Source organism: Protopterus annectens, chromosome 3.part1, assembly GCF_019279795.1.
Source record: "Protopterus annectens isolate FY-2018-M chromosome 3.part1, PAN1.0, whole genome shotgun sequence".
In the NCBI taxonomy this organism is placed as follows: domain Eukaryota; kingdom Metazoa; phylum Chordata; order Ceratodontiformes; family Protopteridae; genus Protopterus; species Protopterus annectens.
Window position 1 is genome coordinate 121,342,327 of NC_056732.1, and position 18,450 is coordinate 121,360,776.

The following is an 18,450-nucleotide window of genomic DNA, read 5'->3' on the forward strand; positions in this document are numbered from 1 at the left end:
CTGCAAAGCTATGGAAAGGATCATCATGGACCTCATAAATAAAGATATTGGGGACCTACAGACACTGGATCCTACCCAGTTCGGCTTTGTTAAGGGCAGATCCTGCCTCTTAAACCTGGTTGATTTCTTTGAAACAGTCACCAAGGCCATTGATGAGGGGAAGGTGGTCCACATAGCCTACCTGGACCTCACAAAAGCCTTCGATACAATACCCCACTTGGGCATTATAGATAAGCTCACCAGCTTAAATATAAACCCCTATGTCACTAGATGGATTGCAAACTGGCTCAAGGACAGAACCCACATGGTTAGAATTGCTGGAGCCATGTCAGACTCCAAACCAGTTACAAGTGGTGTCCCACAAGGCTCAGTCCTGGGACCTCTCTTGTTCGGTATATATTTCTCGGAGGTACAGGCCAACACGGAAGGACTGTGGCTGACCAGGTTCACAGATGACTGCAAACTGGGCGCCATAATCGACTCTCCAGCCGACACAAGCATCCTCCAAAAGGGCATCATAGAAACAGACAACTGGTGCCAGAGCCATGGCCTCAAGCTAAATGCCAAAAAGTGTATAGTCATCCCCTTTGGAAAAAACAAAGTGCCCACAAATTACCACATAGGTGGTAATCCATTAAGTACAGAAGAAGTAATTAGGGACCTGGGGACCCAAGTTGATAGCAATCTCTCATCTGACAACCACGTGGCCAAAGTGGTTAGAAAAATATTTTATATAGCCCACCTAATCATGAAGGGATTCACATCTAGATCAGGGGAGGTCATCGTGCCTCTTTACTCATCCCTCATCAGGCCCATAATTGAGTACAATGCCCCTTTTGAGATGTACCTTACCAGACACCTGCAGCAACTGGAAAGACCCCAAAAGTACCTCACCAAGAGGATCAAAGGGCTCAAACAGATGCCATATACTGCCCAGTTAAAGAAACTCCAGCTCTACTCAGTGGCATACCGCCTGTTCAGAGGCGATCTGTGCCTGATGTATAAAGCCATGTCCAACCCGGAATTAATGGGCATGCTTCACCTCAGAAAATCCAAATCCCATCGAGCTATGCGCTCGAGAGACGTCAACCTCAGCACTGAAATAAATAGGACATGCTGGAGGGACAGATTCATAACCCAGAGGCTCCCTTCACTCTGGAATAAAATCCCAGTCCAGGTTAGGCAGAATCCCTCATTGACTCTTCAAGAGGAATCTTGATGAGTGGATGGGAGATCGTAGGTTTACCCCGGGTATCACTTCTGTGTCACTGTTAGACAGAGGCACAGTATACTAACCTTGAAAAAGGGAATAGCAAAATAAATTTAAAATGGGTGGCGAAAGCCAAACACATTCTGGCTAGGCTTATAAATGCCCTAGGGCAGATAGCCTAGTATGAACCTATAAATGTCCCACTCTGACCATTTGAAAAGGTGGCAACCCTAGTTATTATGTACTATGCAAAACTTTGGTGTGCCTTAGTGGTACTACATAATGACTAATTCATTATAAAGATACATTTTTATTCACTTGGCTGAACTAAGGACAGTCAGGCAACTATATAATGTGTTCATGTTTGGGATTTGGGAATAAATTTGGCATGTTAATTTATGAAGCTCTTGTGCAACAATTGTGTGGCATATAAAAATGTAGGCTGTAGGCTGGCAGAGAAATATTGTTGATTGTATGTATAGAAAAGTCAAAACTATCCATACCTCTAAACTGTCCTTATTTTTGCAGAATGTCATTAAATACTGACAGACATTTGTGTTTCAGACTTCATATTCTTCACAAAATGTGTGCTAACATAAAACCTGTTGCCCTAGCAACTTTATAAGTCTATAAGAGCAATAATTAAAATCTGTCCCAGTTTTGTGGTGTTTGTCTCCCCTTCCCCCATTATTTTTACTTTGTCCAGATTTCTTGAGCTAAGAAGTTGAGAGGTATGAAACTATATGAAATCTTGACATAAGCCTTTAGCACTGAGATGCAGGCAAACCTGTATATAAGTATTCAGCCATAATGAAATGTTAGTTAACAGCAACTTCACTTTGGAGGAGTTTTCATTCATACAAGTGATGGGCCATATGGGTCAGATTTCTGTGGTTAATGTTGGCATAGGCCTTGCAGTGCATGAGGGCATAAATCACAGTTCTGAGAGATGGCACTGTGTATATAAGTTGGTGTTTCCCATTAGTGCAAGATGGAGGAGATATATGGTTCTCTAGGGCACCTTTTCTGGGTGTGTCCTATATTACTTTAGTGCTTGCACTCTGAATATGATCTATGGCACCCTACGCCTAACTATCAGTTCTAAATACAGGGACTCTGAACCCTTAATTACAAGTGTAATGAGACTATTCTACATGTATAAGGACACTGTACACCCAGCAATCAGTTCTACATACAGGGACCTTGTATTCATTAATTACAGGTGTAATGACACTAGTCTACATGTATAAGGACACCCTATACCCAGTCATCAGTTCTACATACATGGACCCTCTATCCATTAATTACAGGTGTAATGACACTGTTCATTAAGCCATCAGTTCTACATACATTGACCCTGATTCCATTAATTACAGGTGCAATGACATTATTGTTTACATATAAGGACACCCTACACCAGCCATCAGTTATACATACAGGGATCCTGTAGCCATTACTTACAGGTGTAATGACACTATTCTATATGTATAAGGTCACCCTACACCCACCCATCAGTTCTACATGCCGGGACCCTGTATCCATTAATTACATGTGTAATGACACCACTCTACATGTATAAGGTCACCCTATACCCAGCCATCTGTTCTACATACAGGGACCCTGTATACATTAATTACAGGTGTAATGACACTATTCCAATTGGATAAGTTCACACTACACCCAGCCATAAGCTCCACATTCAAGGACCCAGTGTCCACTAGTTACACTTGTAATAAAACTGTTCTACATATATATAAGGACACTCTACACCCAACCATCAGTTCTGCATTAAGGGAACCTGTATCCATTAAATTAGAGGTGTAATGACACTATTCTGCACGCACAAGGACACCCTACACCCAGCTATCAGTTCTACATACAGGGACCCTGTGTCCATTCATTACAGCTGTAATGACACTGTTCTGAATGAATATGAAACCATGAAACAAACTTGGAAAATAACAAAAAAGTATGAACACGACCTGGATACACTCCAAAAAGAATTATTTATTAACAAATAAAGTAAGCACTTTCGTACAGGATAGTACCTGTACTTCTTCAGACAAGACAATACTGAATGCAAGACCTTATATACACTCTCCCAGAATGTAAATATAATTGAGCTCTATCACATGGTCAATTAAACATTAATTATATTAAATAAAAGAGCTAGCTTGGAATAATATAAGAAAATCATTAGAAAATACATTTCAAAATACCTCAGAAGTATAAATTAGAAGCATATTGGAAAAGTAGCCACTAACGCCTGGTGAAATGTTAAATAACACTTATACGACTGAAAAATTAATAAATATGAATAAATTAGATAAGAAATACATAAAAAATGGATATGAATGACGGTTAAAAACATTCATATGCACCATAAGGATGTTAAAAATTCATCTATTTTAATATAAACAGGTTGTAAAAGTGGTAACATAGATGGATGCACAAAATAAACAAATTAAACTATCCAAAATTCTAAAAAAATATATATATATATATATATATATATATATATATATATATATATATATATATATGAAGCCCTTTATCTTATAAGGCTCCTCAGTTTAAGTATGCAAGCAGCCATGAAGCACATTTCATTAATCCCTATATATATATATATATATATATATATATATATATATATATATAAATATATACATTTTTTTTCCTAACCGGGAAAAGCAGAAAGAAGCAGAAGGAGCAGGAGGAGGGGAAACGGAGTTTCATCAACATGGATTTCCTAAAGACTAACAAGTATGAAACTCTAATGTCTGACATTACTGACTGAAGTATGAAACTCTAATGTCTGACATTACGTAATGACTGTAGTCTTCAGTGATTTACCAGAAAACCAAAACATTTTATAATGAGAAGGGTAATAATATGAGGCAAAATCAGTGATAGTTGAGCGGTATGAAGTAGTTAATGACTAGTAATACTGCTTTCATATTTTTTCAGTCTGATTTTTTTTTTTGTGGTGTGGGTGGCCAGTTATTTCCACAGATTTCCTTATCTGGGTGTAATTTTTTTCTTGGTTTTTGGCTGGGTAGTTGTTGCATATTGGATTGGATTGTATTATATTAGTGGGGTGTAGGTAGGGGAAACATGTGATATTTGTTTACTGAAGTTTGACTACCAGGAAGGTCTAACTGGGTAGGTGTCCATTTTTATCTAGATAAAGTTAGCAAGTGAGTGAAAAGGGCAAGTAAGGAGGTATAAGGTATGTTTAGGAACTTGTTCATATTTAGGAATGTCATTATCCTGAGGTTGTGCAAAAACCAAGACAGATTTTGGCTAAGAACTATTTCTGAATGGTTTTGAAGGACTGAAGGGAGGCTATTGATCTGATGGTAAGGAGTCCCAGGCCTTAGCAACGTGGTATAAATATAGATCATGCCTTGCAGATTTGATAGGGTTGTGGACAGAAAGGGTTTTCCTTACTGAATCATGATGATGGGGTATGAACAAGGTTGTACAGAACAGTATTTAGTGCTAGACAAGCAGATGATTGCTGGCTATTGTTGTAGGTGGGAGGAAGTTCTGTATATGTTAGTTGATGGGTTATTTCTAACCAATGTAGGCTTTCAGTGCTATACAGTAGTGGATTCTGAAAAGGGTATTTGATGAAAATTAACCACTTTATTATAGCATAGCTCAAATTTTACTTTTTATGCTGCCTGGAATTTAGTAAGAATGGGTGCTCCATAAATTAGTGAGGGGAGGTGCTAAGTAATGGAGAGTGTAGAGTTAGTTGTGTTGGTGAGAAAGTTTTTGAATCTATAAAGCATTGCAAATTTTTATTGATTTTTTTTCTTTTATGCATTTTTGTATGTGCATCTCAAATGTAAGATTATAGGTTCATTGCTAAGGTAAGTACTAGGCTAGCTGCTCTTGCAGGCCATTTTATCTAGATAATTTCCCTTTTTGTGTTTGAAATAATCTATCCTACTTGGTTATAGACTGGCCTTACCCATGGTTGATAATTACATATTAACCCTAATGAGAATAACTGTGATCATACCATAGATATTTTGAATGGGCCAATGGATAGGTAAAGCATTTAGGAGCTGCATCTGCCCATTAGTAGTGCATGGGGCAGTTCTGGGGTAGATTTTCTGTTTCCCATCCTTACATGTAAGTTTCACTTGAAAATGGACAGGGATGAGCTTTGTTTTATGCGGATGGGGAGTCTGTTCCACAGCAGCGCTATCCTCTGTGAGATATACCTGTCCCTCCAGACTGTTCTATTAAATGCAGAAAAAATTGTGGCAGAACACAGCTTGAAGTCCAAAATGAGTTTAATAAAAGCACATAAAACTCAGACACAGAAATCTCCAGGAAGAATGAGCGCTTTCGGGTAACACCCTTCATCAGATTAACAAACATTCTCATTCTAACAGAATTTAAACACATTAACTGCCAATAAAATTTGATAAAATCAGTGACAGACCCACCTATTCCTAAGGGCGGGCTTCATTGGAACATTTTCATTCAGACCTGGAGTTCTATGAGCCATAAGCTCAATTATCCATTTAGCTTCTATTAGTTCAGTATGTTGTTTTATATCACCCCCCCCCACACACACACACACACACACACACTGCTCAGCTTGATATTTACAATGGCTCTAAACTTAAAGAAATGTGTTGGATTTTGTTCAATGTGTTTAAACAAAGCATTATGTACATCAGCATTCCTGATAGAACTAAGATGTTGTAAAATCCTGACCTTGACAAAACAGTTGGTTTTCCCCACATAAAAACAAAAGCATTGTTGACACTCTGCTAAATAAACAAGGTCTTTTGTCCTGCAGGTGGCTCTAGCCTTAAATTCAAACAGCTTACCCGTAACAGGATGTGTATAGATGGTATTCTGATCAATGTGAGTGCAAGCTTTACAAGTGCCACAAGGGACACTACCTGGTTTACTCTTAAAGGGAAGACAGTAAAAATGTCTCTCTTTGCCAAGAATATCCTTGAGGTTGTTATTTCTCATAAAGCCAAAAATAGGCTTGTTCCCAACAATAGCTTTGGTACCTTCTTCACTGGTCAAAATATTCCAGTTTTTTGCTACTATGTCACATATCCCCTTAATATTACTACTGTATGTGAACATAAACTTGAATCCTGGTGCTTCACGTCTGTTCCGAGGACCATCACAAGTGTTATTTGATAGCCATGGTCTAAATCTCCTCCTATTAGATGCTGCTTCAACACCTGTGACCTTGTTGATGATGGTAGGTTTGTATCCTCTATCTAAAAAATGCCCTTGCAACCTGGCTACCTCATCTTCATACTGTGAATCATCTGTACAAATCCTCGACAACCTACCTACTTGTCCCTGGACGATGTTGGGAAATGTAAACCTGGGGTGCATGCTGTTAAAATGCAAAAGTGTATTCTTCCAGCAGTCCTTTCTGTACAAGCGAGAAGAAAACCCCCTAGGTGTTTGTTCTGTATGCGTATCTAAAAACTCTATAGCTGAATATGAACAGTTAACAGTGAATCTGAGGAAGGTGGTGGTGGAATGTAAGTATGTAACAAAGGTATCCAAGGAATCTCTATCCCCTTTCCACAAAATAAAAATGTCATCTACAAAATGTTTATACAGCTCAATATATTGTAACCACCTGACATCCTTCATAAACGATGTCTTCTCCCAATAGGACAAGACCAAATTTGCATAGGTGTTGGCACAGGGGGTACCCATAGCCACCCCCTGTGCCTGTCTATAAGCCTGCTGTATACCTAAAAAAACATTGTTTTCCAGGACTAAAGATAACAATTGTTGTATAAGGCCTACTTTAACAACACTCATGCCCATGCCTTGTAAAAGGGAACCAATTGCTGTGATGCCATATTCATTACTGATGACTGTGAAGAGATTCTGAATATCCATGGATACCATCAGGTAATACCCTACTGCATGGTCACGCTGGATATTACCCAACGCCCTCAAAAAATCACCCGTGTCACTTAAAATATCAGGAATTTTGTCCACATAGGGTCTTAACATAGTCTCCAGCCAGATAGAAATGTGTTCTGTGACCCAGCCTTTGCCAGATATGATGGGTCTGAGAGGTGGATCAAACAATGACTTGTGTATCTTGGGTAATGCTTTAAAAACTGGAGTCACCACATTTTCCATCAACAAAAAACGAAAGAGATCCTCACTAATTTCTATGTTATTGTGCAGGTATCTCAACCTGTTATGTACCCCATCCACAATCTGTTTCACTGCCAAGGGATTGATGGGGATATAAGTAGCTCCATCAGATAGTAACTCCTTAATCTTTTTTTGATAAAAGACAGTATCTAAAACAACAATGGTGCCTCCTTTATCTGCCATTTTGATAGTTAAATCTGTGTTGTTACTCAAATCTATCATAGCCCTGCGTTGTGCTGGTGTAAGATTGAAAAACCTTTCTGTGTTTTTATCCTGAAAAAGTTTTAACAAATCCTGCTCACAACATTTGATGAACATTTGCAGGTTAGCTGAAAAGTCAGGCAAAAAAGTGCTTGGTTGTCTCAAACTATTTTGTTGTGAGGAATTATCACCAAAGAGCTGTCTAAGAGAAACATTCCTACAAAATAACATAATGTCCATTATAACATCATTGTATACACTTCCTTGACTGGGTACAAACGTTAGACCCTTATTTAAAACTTCACTTTCTTCTACTGTCAACATATGGCTGGATAATTTGTAAACAATAGTATCAGCAACAACAGCATTACCAGTCAATTTAGTGTCCTCCGCTTGCTGTTGGAATCCCTCCCTTCGCAGAGGGACCGCTTCCACGCTCCCTTCTTCTTCACCGGCGCTGGAAAAAGCACTAAAAAATGTTGTGGTTCAGACCACATTTCTTTCGGTCTCGCTCCCAACCTGGCCTCCTCAGTAACCACTTCCTTATCGCCAACATTGGAAATTGACAATCCCTCATTCACCTCAAAGGATGAATGAGTACCCACTTGTTCTGTGGAAGACAAACATGCTTCTGTGGACGTCCCTGCCACCTCGGTGACCTGGTGTAAGTCCCTTCGTTCTACCTGCGTGTTATGCATACTGTGTGTTGTCGAACCTGCTGCTGTAACCGCTCTGCCTTTCACAGTCGTCACTTCCAGTTCACGAGCTCTTGTGCTTTGAACCGACGAATTAACACGAGGATTGTGGTTAGATTGAAACCTCGGCCAAACAAAGATGTTCCCTTGCGAAAAATCACCATGGTCCCTCTTGAGTTTGTTCATCTTTTGGGATTTGAGCTTCTCATCATTTTCACGTAGGCTGGCAAATTGCTGTTCTAGGCGTTGTATATGCCTTGCTCCTGTAAAGTCAGTTTCCAACTTGTGTTGCAGGGATTTTATGTCGTTTTTCAATGACATTATTTCTGGTGCTAAAAAGTTATTAAGCAACTCCATGTACTGGAAACCAGTACGTATGTTGATAAGTTGCCACTGTACTAACAGCTCCGGATATCTCTCTCCCTGCGTAGGCATGCATAGATCCCTCATGCCTCTCGGAACTACTCCAAACTTTAAACACGCTTCAAAATGATTTGTCTGCCACTGCAGACGCTGCAACCTCAGTGCTTTATAATTAAAGTCTCTGAGTAAATCATCAAAATTTTTATCAGTATTACAAGGGACAGAGTCAGCCAAACCGTGATTCCTTAGAGCCAAAAGTTCCATATTTAACAATGGATTATCCATAGGTAAAATGTTCCTATGAGGCACGGTATTTGAACATCCATTTTCTTTATCAGCCATCTCTATTGCTGAATATATATGAAAAAACCTTGACTTAATGTCCTCCAAAGCTTGTGAGGCACTAAATACAAAAAATATATTAGTATCCAAAATTCAGTATAGTGCCTCACCTAAGTCCTACCAAAGCGTAAAAAAGAGACCAAATGCATAAAAAATCGTGGCAGAACACAGCTTGAAGTCCAAAATGAGTTTAATAAAAGCACATAAAACTCAGACACAGAAATCTCCAGGAAGAATGGCTTTGGTAACACCCTTCATCAGATTAACAAACATTCTCATTCTAACAGAATTTAAACACATTAACTGCCAATAAAATTTGATAAAATCAGTAGCAGACCCGCCTATTCCTAAGGGAATTCCATTCCAATGAAGCCCGCCCTTAGGAATAGGTGGGTCTGTTACTGATTTTATCAAATTTTATTGGCAGTTAATGCATTTAAATTCTGTTAGAATGAGAATGTTTGTTAATCTGATGAAGGGTGTTACCCGAAAGTGCTCATTCTTCCTGGAGATTTCTGTGTCTGAGTTTTATGTGCTTTTATTAAACTCATTTTGGACTTCAAGCTGTGTTCTGCCATGATTTTTTATGCATTTGGTCTCTTTTTCATGCTTTGGCAGGACTTAGGTGAGGCACTATACTGAATTTTGGATACTGATATATTTTTTGTATTTAGTGCCTCACAAGCTTTGGAGGACATTAAGTCAAGGTTTTTTCATATATATTCAGCAATAGAGATGGCTGATAAAGAAAATGGATGTTCAAATACTGTGCCTCATAGGAACATTTTACCTATGGATAATCCATTGTTAAATATGGAACTTTTGGCTCTAAGGAATCACGGTTTGGCTGACTCTGTTCCTTGTAATACTGATAAAAATTTTGATGATTTACTCAGAGACTTTAATTATAAAGCACTGAGGTTGCAGCGTCTGCAGTGGCAGACAAATCATTTTGAAGCGCATTTAAAGTTTGGAGTAGTTCCGAGAGGCATGAGGGTTCTATGCATGCCTACGCAGGGAGAGAGATATCCGGAGCTGTTAGCACAGTGGCAACCTATCAACATACGTACTGGTTTCCAGTACATGGAGTTGCTTAATAACTTTTTTGCACCAGAAATAATGTCATTGAAAAACGACATAAAATCCCTGCAACACAAGTTGGAAACTGACTTTACAGGAGCAAGGCATATACAACGCCTCGAACAGCAATTTGAAAGATGAACAAACTCAAGAGGGACCATGGTGATTTTTCGCAAGGGAACATCTTTGTTTGGCCGAGGTTTCAATCTAACCACAATCCTCATGTTAATTCATCGGTTCAAAGCACAAGAGCTCGTTAACCGGAAGTGACGACTGTGAAAGGCAGAGCGGTTACAGCAGCAGGTTCGACAAGACACAGTATGCATAACACGCAGGTAGAACGAAAGGACTTACACCCAGTCACCGAGGTGGCAGGGATGTCCACAGAAGCATGTCTGTCTTCCACAGAACAAGTGGGTACTCATTCATCCTTTGAAGTGAATGAGGGATTGTCATTTTCCAATGTTGGCGATTAGGAAGTGGTTACTGAGAAGGCCAGGTTGGGAGCGAGACCGAAAGAAACACGGTCTGAACCACAACATTTTTTAGAGCTTTTTCCAGTGCCGGTGAAGAAGGGAGCGTGGAAGCGGTCCCTCAGCGAAGGGAGGGATTCCAACAGCAAGCAGAGGACACTAGATTGCAGGGGTGGCCCGTGCTATCGGACTGCCGGACTGCAGCCCCCTCAAAACAAAAAGAACTCAAAAAAATAAAAAGAAAAAAAGTTTTAAATTTCGCGGACTACGCGCATGCGCAGTAGACCAGACTACTGTATGCGCATGCTCACGGCAGTCCGGCAGGACTGATAGGGAAACGCGAGGAGACGTCTGTGCACTGACACGCTGGGATTATACAGCGCGGCCGGACTGCAACACGAGCAGCAGGAATGGGAGCTGCAGTCTCGTCGGGAAAGGGTTTGGATGCGATCTACTCTCGCGAGTCGTTGGAGTATTGCACAGGAAGGGGTTTGGATCTAACGTTGGTTAGAATGGAGGACAGGTAAGTGTTGAATATATGGTGCTTGTGAAACTGGTTAAGTGTTGAATATATGGTGCTTGTGAAACTGGTTAAGTGTTGAATATATGATGCTTGTGAAACTGGTTAAGTGTTGAATATATGGTGCTTGTGAAACTGGTTAGTATGGAGAACAGGTGTGTGTGTGTGTGTAAATGCCCCAGGTGCTCATGGTGGTGTGGTAGGGAATACCTCAGGCTTGAACCCTGTACCCTGTATGCAGGTGTTAAAGACTTGAGTTCCCTACCCACCACCATTTGTAAAAAAATTGCGGATTTTTGCCTCATATTTTATCGGATCTGTTCCTCATAATATCTGTGGTTTGTAAATGTTGCAATGCTTGATATTTGATGGTGAAGTAGTAGCATTGTTGCCCCACAGCTGCAGGTTCTCAGGTTTGATTCTTGGCTGGGGTTCCTTCTTTGTGGGGTCTGTATCTTCTCCCTGTGTTTGTGTGGGGTTTGCTTTTATTTGATGGTGCACTGGTAGCATTGTTGCCTCTTAGCTGCAGGTTCTCAGGTTTGATTCTTGGCTGGGGTTCCTTCTTTGTGGGGTCTGTATCTTCTTTCTGTGTTTGTGTGGGTTTGCGTTTGTGTCCTCCCATGTTACAAAGACATGTCTGCATTATTTTTTTCCTGGGCCTCTGCTGAAAATTGTTTTTTTGTTCCAAGTCAGACTGTCCTGATTAACAAATGTTAAATAAAATTGACAGGCATTTGAATTTCAGACTTCAGGTTTCTGAATGTTTAATTTCTTACATATTTGATGGTGCAGTGGCAGTATTGTTGCCTCAGAGTCACAGCTATAGGATTTGTGGTTTGATTCTTGGCTGGGGTGCCTTCTTTGTGGAGTCTGCATCTTATCTCAGTGTTTGTGTGGATTTGCTCTGGTGTCCTGCCATTTTACAAAGACGTGTCTACAGTATTTCTCACTGGGCCTCTGCTGAAAATTGTTTTTGTTCCATCACAAGTAAAATTGACAGGCATTTGAATTTCAGACTTCATAGTCTTCAGAAAATACATAGTAAAACAACTTTTTATTCTAGCAATAAATATATAGTAACACAACCTTTTTATTATAGCAATTTTTAAGTTTATAAGGTGACTATTTGAAATGTTTCCTTATTTTTGGGACTGTAATACCCTGTTAGTGGCTTTGTCCAGGTTTTTGTGCTAAGGTTGACAGCTATGGCAAGAACTGAATTCACTGAATATGTTTGAGGGCTGCATTCCCTCATTACTGGGTTTGTCCAGGTGTTTTGTGCTAAGAGGTTGACAGCTATGGTGAGAACTGAATTCATTAAATGATAGCCATTTAAGTTTCAGTCTTCCTCTCGTTCACAAAACAGCTGATTTGGCGTAGTGGTATGTTGCTCTTGACTGTTTTGCACAGGGACCTTGTCTGTAAAATGTACGGTGGTAACACAGCATTTTTCTTTCACAAAGCAGGTGATTTGGCATAGTGGTATGTTCTGACTCTTTTTTGCACAGGGACTTTGGCAGTAAAATGTATGGTGGTACCGTGGTAACACAGCATTTTATTCTAGCAGCTTTCCAAGATTATACAAGCAATGTTTAATGTGTCCCTGGTTTTTGCCCTTTGACCCACCCCAATAAATTTGGCTTTTTCCAGACTTCTTGTGCTGCGAAGTTGAGATGCAGTTGAGTATTGAGTAGATTTTACAAGGAGCTGAGAGCTGCAGGGGAAGAGAAGTTTAGTGCTAATAGCACACCAGGCTGTGTGCTTGCTTTTGATGCAGAAGGTTGTTGGTTCTACTCCCATAAGGGTGAATGCTGCCGTACTGAAAGTTAAGATACTAATTATGAGCCTGTTATCAGTTTGCCATCCATTTCCTGTTGCAATATTACTAGCTTATTTTTAATGTAATTTAGGCAATTTATTCCACAGGGGCATCAGACACTTTATTGTTTGATGAAACCATGAAATATAAAGGTGATTGCTAGCACCAACCTCTTCATTACAGATTTATTTAACGTGGAATTATTTAGATGACTTTTTTACTACTTCAGAGATTGTGCATATTTACTGATAATGGTGGACTGTAGAATTGTGCATATTTACTGATAATAGTGGACTGTAGAAGTTTGAGTAGACTTTTATGATGGAAATGTTCTGAATTGGACAGTTTTGTTTCATTGTTTACTGGAAAAATGTTCAAAGCAATAGGAAGGTGTATCAAAGAACACATGTGTTTCATATGCAAGGGGTCTATGATTTGAAAACAGCCCAGAATTAATTTTTATCTGCCACGAGTAAAATGTATTTTCTTTGAATGTGGATTTTAATGTTGTTTCAGTGAATGTGAGTTTCAAGGGCAGAGAAGGTTTAATGCCAAGTTTGTTTAGCAGATGTCTTAGTGTTTGTGCTGTAAAATGCAAAATAAAACTTTCAAATGAAGTTCAAATCATCATAGAAGTAAATCAGTATGCACATTAGTGTTTATGGTAAATGGAGTGAAATAGCAAAGTAATGGATCATTGGAATGGCTGCAGGAGGCTCCATTCGACCAGGGTTTTGTGAGGGGAAGGGCGGCAAACTTAGACAGCCCCAGCTGAACTATACCTCCCAACTGTCCAGATTTTCAAAGAATGAATAGATTTTTGCTTCTTATTTTTGATTTGTTCCTCATAAAATTTGTGGTTTTCTGGCAAATAATTTAGGAATTAAGTCACTAAATAATGACACACCTAGTTTCAGACTTCATAACCTTCAGAAAAATCCATGCTAAAGTAAGACCTGTTCTATCAACTGTCCCAGTTTATAGAAGAGCATTTTTAGTACTGTTTATATGTTCCCCAATATATTTGGCCTTGTCCAAATTTATGTCCCAGTTTATACAAGAGCAATTTTAGTACTGTTTATATGTTCCCCAATATATCTGGCCTTGTCCAGATTTATTGCATTAACAGGTTGAGAGGTACATGCAAATAAATTGCTTTATAGAATTAGGCATAGCCAAACCTCTGAACTGTCCCTGATTTTGACTCAAAATGTTGCTCTTCCCCTAATGATCCCTCCGCAAAATAGCAATTTTGGAAGAAAACATGGAGGGTTTATAATTAAGAAATAACTGTAATAATCAGATTACTTTTATTTCAGAAATGCATGTAGATTATTTTATTTTGTCAGCTGCTCAAGTTACAAGTACTAATATTAAAGTGTCCCTTCTTTGGCAGGTTCCCAGCTGTATTGTGTTGCTATTTTATATTTTTACATCACATTTGTTGGTCCATTTTTCATAAAATTGTGTTTTTTTTATTGGCAAATTAGTGACAAATAATTAAAGACTGAAGTTAGAAAATAATGACAGACATTTGAGTTTCAGATTTCATACCATTCAAAAAATTCATACTAATGCAAGACCTCTATTAGCTTTCTAAGGTTATAAGAGCGATATTTTAAAAATTGTCCTTATTTTTGGGCCTTTGTCCCATTTCTTTGTATGGCTTTGTCCAGATTTCTTGCTCTGAGGTTGAGAGGTATGACAAATGTGTCAGGGCCATCACAAGTCAGCCAGAGACATTTCAAACTGTGACATACTTGTTACACCCCACTCCCCCATGTAGTGACTCTGGATGTGTGGAAGCAAGGCAAGGAGTAGTTATGCAGTGTAAATGTGCAGAGAATCCCACCCATCCAAGGTAGACACAAGTACTAGAGTGGCTTTTCATCTGTCCTTGATTTTTGCAGAATGGTCTGGTTTCTGTCATATTTTTTGTACTGTTGATTTATGCTTATTACTCAAAGTGCCTGTTGTTCTGTGTTTAAGTAGCAATATTTTAATGACCATCAGGTAAGCTTGGCTGAGATTGCAAGATGCAAGTAAGCTTTAATAAGCATACTGTTAAAGAATTGCCAACATTGAAAGCCTTTCTGTTGCCATGTAGAGAATACTTAACTAGATAATGTATAAGCCTTGGGTATTGAAATGCATATGCCAATATTTGTAATAAAGGACAGAATTACATTATTTTAAGAGTCTCATTACACTTGGAGACTTACAGACAGTCATCTCTGCAGGCTTTAACCATAAACCGAATGCCAATCGCGTGGTCTATAACCTGTACAGTAATCCTTTTAAGCAATGTATCTTGAGCTTATTTCTTGTTTGCTTTTCATTTTTTACTTTGATCATGTTTTCCCCATGAAACAAGTAGATGTCAGGCAGCATGTCTTTTTTTGGATAAGAAACATTTTTACAAGTGGGGGCATCAGAGATTTCTACTTTCAGCATGTTACTTGTTACTTTAATAAAGCTGAATATAAATTATTAGAACTGCAGTGCAAGAAGTGGTTTGAGTTGAGTGCTGCTTGTTTTTCTTATACTTGATTTTGACTGGGATTCCATTAATGTATTTAAAAAAAAGTAATTTATTTTTTCATGCCTCACAACCTCTTTTGTTTCCATCTAGATATTAAGCTGTCATGCAGCCAGTGCATTGAAATATTTTTATTCTTCTACACTTCATTTGTCTTGATTGGACTGTCATGACAACTGTTTGGCACCCAGTGCAGTATATTTAGTTTTTGAGGTTTGCTACTACAGGTGTTTGTGTGTGTGTGTGTGAGGGAATACCTCGGGCTTGAACCCTGTACCTTGTATGCAGGTGTTAAAGACCTTAATTCCCTACCCACCACCATTTGTGGAAAAAAAACTGCAGATTTTTGCCTCATGTTTGATCTGATCTGTTCCTCATAATATCTGTGGTTTATAAATGTCGCAATGCTTGATATTTGATGGGGCAGTTGTAGCATTGTTGCCTCACAGCTGCAGGTTCTCAGGTTTGCTTCTTGGCTGGGGAGCCTTCTTTGTGGAGTCTTTATCTTCTCCCTGTGTTTGTGTGGGTTTGCTTTTGTGTCCTCCCATGTTACAAAGACATGTCTGCATTATTTCTTCCTGGGCCTCTGCTGATTTTCTTTTTTTTTTTTTGTTCCAAGTCAGACTGTCCTGATTAACAAATGTTAAATAAAATTGACAGGCATTTGAATTTCAGACTTCAGGAATCTGAATGTTTAAGTCCTTGCATATTTGATGGTGCAGTGGTAGTATTGTTGCCTCACAGCTATAGGTTTTCTGGTTTGATTCTTGGCTGGGGTGCCTTCTGTGTGGAGTCTGCATCTCCTCCCTGTGTTTGTGTGGATTTGCTCTGGTGCCCTGTCATTTTACAAAGACGTGTCTGCAGTATTTCTCCCTGGGTCTCTGCTGAAAATTTTTATTCTGTCAGCAGTAAAATTGACAGGCATTTGAATTTCAGACTTCATGTTCTTCAGAAAATACATAGTAACACAACCGTAACACAACCTTTTATTCTAGCAATTTTCTAAGTTTATAAGATGAATATTTGAAATGAGTCCCTATTTTTGGGACTGTATTCCCTCATTATTGGCTTCGTCCAGGTTTTTTGTGCTAAGGTTGACAGCTATGGCAAGAACTGAATTCACTGAATGTTTGAGGGCTGTATTCCCTCATTACTGGGTTTGTCCAGGTGTTTTGTACTAAGAGGTTGACAGCTATGGTGAGAACTGAATTCACTAAATTATAGCCATTTAAGTTTCAGTCTTCCTCTTTTACAAAGCAGCTGATTTGGCGTAGTGGTATGTTGCTCTGTTTTGCACAGGGAGCTTGGCAGTAAAATGTATGGTTCTAGCAACTTTCCAAGATTATACAAGCAATGTTTGTGTCCCTGGTTTTTGGGCTTTTGACCCCCCCCACCAATACATTTTCGCTTTTTCCAGTTTTCTTGTGCTGCGAAGTTGAGTATTGAGTAGATTTTAAAGGAGCTGAGAGCTGCAGGGGAACAGAAGTTTAGTGCTGCTTAAGTGAAGTTGGTTTACCTTGTTAATAGCACAAGTTGTGTACTTACCTTTGATGCAGAAGGCTGTGGGTTCTACTCCCACAAGGGGTGGATGCTGCTGTATTGAGAATGTTCTCCTTAGTGAAAATACTAACTATGAGTCCGTTATCAGTTTGCCATCCATCTCTTGCAATATTACTAGCTTATCATTTTTTAATGTAATATAGCCAATTTATTCCTGAGGGGCAACAGGCACTTTATTTTTCAATGAAACCATGAAATATAAAGGTGTTTGCTAGCAGCAACCTCTTCATTAGTTACAGATTTCTTTAATGTGGAATTATTTAGATGACTTTTACTTCTTCAGAGAGAGTGCATATTTACTGATAATGGACTGTAGAATTGTGCATATTTACTGATAATGGACTGTAGAATTGTGCATATTTACTGATAACGGTGGACTGCAGAATTGTGCATATTTACTGATAATGGTGGACTGGAAGTCTGAGTAGACTTTTATGATAAATGTTCTGAACTGGGCAGTTTTGTCATTATGGGTGCATGCATTTTGTTTCATTGCTTACTGGAAAAATGTTCAAAACAAATTTAAAACGCCCTCTAACAACTGTAATATATTGTACAAGGAATATAATTTAGTACAATGAGGAAGGTGTATCAAAGAGCACATGTATGTTTCATATGCAAGGGGCCTATGATTTGAAAACAGCCCAAAATTAATCTTTATCTGCCACTGGCAAAATGTATTTTCTTTGAATGTGGGTTTCAATGCTGTTTCAATGAATGTGAGTTTCAAGGGCAGAGAAGTTTTAATGCTAAGTTTTCATTGTGAGACTGCATTGCTTTGTTTAGTAGATGACTTAGTGTTTGTGCTGTAAAATACAAAATAAAACTCAAATGAAGTCCAACTCCTCATACAAGTAAAGCAGTATGCACATTAGTGTTTATGGTAAATGGAGTGAAATAGCCAAGTAATGGTTCATTGAAATGGCAGCAGAGGCTCCATTCAACCGTGATTTTGTCAAGGGGGGAAGGGCAGCAAACTCAGACAGGCCCAGCTGAACTATACCTCCCAACTGTCCAGATTTTCAAAGAATGAATAGATTTTTGCTTCTTATTTTTGGTTTGTTCTTCATAAAATTTGTAGTTTTCTGGCAAATCATTTAGAAATTAAGTCACTAAAGAATGATACACTGAGTTTCAGACTTCATAACCTTCAGAAAAATGCATGCAAAAGTAAGAACTGTTATTCTATCAACTGTCTCAATTTCTACAAAAGCAATTTTTAGTACTGTTTATATGTTGCCCCAGTACATTTGGCCTTGTTCAGATTTACTGCATTAACAGGTTGAGAGGTACATGCAAATAAATTGCTTTATAGAATTAGGCATAGCCAACCTCTCAACTGTCTCCGATTTTGGCTTAAAATGTTGCTTTTCCCCCTAATAATCCCTCCACAAAATAGCAATTTTGGAAGAAAACATGGAGGGTTTACAATTAAGAAATAACTGTAATAATCAAAGTTATAGATTACTTGAAA